Genomic DNA, 2,848 nt, shown 5'->3' with positions numbered 1-2,848 from the left:
TTCTCCAAGAAAGTCAACTTCTACCTTCACTCTCGACAACTTGGCCTGGTTTTATTAGTCGTGGCCATATCAACTTCTTAGTGGGCTTTCAGCCGAGATTGCTAGAAAAAGCAGTTCTTTCACAAAATAATTTAGAGGTAATGATGGGAATGATATCCGTAATTGCAATCTTCGTTTGCTCCTCTGGATCAAACCATGGATCCCATTTGAACGTACGTATGGGATAGGACCAGTTCTTATGCGTAATATAATATGCAGGTTTGGACAATAAGGTCACGTAATCTTCTAAAGAAGGAGCACGTATTAGTACGTACCTATTGCTCGAACAAACCGATAATACACTCTCCTTTCAATCCACATCATTGTTTTGGGATTAAGGTTCTTATATCTTTCACGTCAGGCCATCCATATGAGAACTTCCCAACGACAGCATATTTGTAGTTTTTCCTTAATAATCATCTGCTCAATCTCCTCTTCATCCCATATTACCATGGGCTATCCATGCAAATATGTGACCTTTTTCATGGGTAGTGTAGGACTGTACATAGTAGTAGAAGTTGTTGGATTAAGGGTTGTTGCATATATTTGATTCGGTAAAAGGTGAGTAGGTTGTGTTGGTGATGTTGTGTTAGCTTGGACAGCCACAATGGGCGGCTGTCCAGTGGACGGAGAGGCCATTGCCGCCGTGAAAAGGTTGGAAAATATTAGGGTTTCGGCTAGGTTTAGGGTTTTTTGTAGAGAGAGTTTTTCTACCGACATTGTAGTATATAGGATCATTGGCTTAGTTTTTTCTCTTTTTTTTTTTTTTTTTTTTTTTTTTTTGGCCTTTTAGGGTATCCAAAAAAAAATCAATATCTTGGATATCAATGTCGTCGCGAATGAGGTATTTTCCACTCTGTAGCTCAAACTTACATTTTACTCACATCATTTGTGGCTATGCGTATTCTCTTGATCAGCCAGTTGGTGATCTCAGAATACACTACTGATACATGGTGTAAAATATGGCAGCCGATCAATTCGTCAAGCATGGTTTCACTTCGGAGTTCCTGTGCGGTCAAAATCCAATATAAAAAATAAAAAATAAATTAAGTAGAAGAAATTGCAATACTAAAACCGATTATTTGTGTTACGACACAAATTCATGACGGTTGTGGGCGGATTGCAATATGAAATAGTAAAATCGAAAATATGTGTCACGATCCAAATTTGCGATAGTTGTGGGCGGATTGCAATATGCAATAGTTGAACCGATTATTTAAGTTGTGACGGATACATAAAGAGCTATTACCCAATAGACGAATTTGATACTTCTTGGTTGTCACAGTTCATAATGAAAATAATACCATAAGAATGTATAAATATCTTCAAATTATTGTATCTAGCGTTAGAAGAAAACATGCCCAAATCTTCAATAGCATCTAATCAGGGGCGAGTCTACAGTAGCGGGTGTGGGTTCTCGGGAACCCACATCCGCTAACGTAGGTGCTATTATTATATTGAAAATTATAGTCAAGTATAATTATTTCAGTTTGGAACCCACAATTAATTGTTGGTTCAATGGCAAAGACACTTGAAATGAGATCGATTCACTCATTTTTTAATTCAAATTTGCTTCTTCTTTTTTTTTTCAAGGAAAAAGAGTAACCCACGTTTCTTCTTTTTTCTTTTTCACAATTTACTTGTGGGAGGTATGTTGTTGTTGTAATTTTTTTTTTTAAAGGAACCCACAATCTTACAATCCTAATCTAATGAATTCTACAAACAACTCTGAAACATAGTTCAAAAGCAAGAATGAAGCAATACATAAGGAAAACTAAGTTGCCACCACAAATTGATGTGGTTGGCACACTTCATCTAAAAATTTAAGATTGTCGTGAAAAACGTGAATACTAACTCTACTAGAAGATGAATTTGCACAAATCACCAATTGATATATGGTGAGTTAATGGCCAATAAGATCATTGATCCCCTATTATAGGTCGTGGAGCAAGTCTCGAAAATTCAATGCATGCTATGATCAGGATACAATACCCATAACAATGCATGTATACTTGAAAGGGAATAAGTATACATTCCACAATCTACTATTACCATACATATGTAGAGGCATCTATGATTTACATCAATTTGTCCATATAGTCCTACCTTACCTGAATTGAACTATGTATAGTAGATCATGCATACTCAACCCTTCCTTCATATCTTGCGCAACCAATTGTGCATTGAATCAGGGCATCAACAAAGTTAGCAACTGGACTATGCATATAGCAGTATACCGTCTACGATTAGTATGATGTTAGAACCATCTCTTCTCAACAATCAAACGCACATAGACAAGTAGTGCAATAAAACAATATCAGTTGTAGATACGAAATCGTGTTACGATCTTCAAACACGTATAACAACACACATATCATAATATGCTTCTTAATCAGTGCAAACTAGTATATCATGCTCAATTGATTAAAATGAATAAGAGCATGCTTTGTAAATTCAATTATAGAAGAAAAGTACTTCTATATGTCACCACCCAAAAAATCAACATTTATTTTAACTAAAAGGATATTTTATCAATAGAGGGGGTTTCAATTGAAAAATGACAAAATTTGATTTTTCAGAAGTTTTAGTTGGAATTGCAATCTAACATAGAGAATAGTGTTAGAGACCTTTATTCAAAAACTTGATCTTTGGAATGAAGATTCCCTTTGAGAATTTTCCTTCTCTTTATGGATAATCAATTCATTTTTAAATATATTTGGGAGACTTTACCCAAGGGAATGAGTAAAAAATGAATAAAAAGATCGAAACACGGAATAGATCTGATACCTAGTTGACTCCTTACTGGTAA

Source organism: Lycium ferocissimum, chromosome 2 (genome assembly GCF_029784015.1).
Source record: "Lycium ferocissimum isolate CSIRO_LF1 chromosome 2, AGI_CSIRO_Lferr_CH_V1, whole genome shotgun sequence".
Classification (NCBI taxonomy): domain Eukaryota; kingdom Viridiplantae; phylum Streptophyta; class Magnoliopsida; order Solanales; family Solanaceae; genus Lycium; species Lycium ferocissimum.
The sequence above is the reverse complement of the archived record's forward strand: the minus strand, read 5'-3'. Positions refer to the sequence as shown.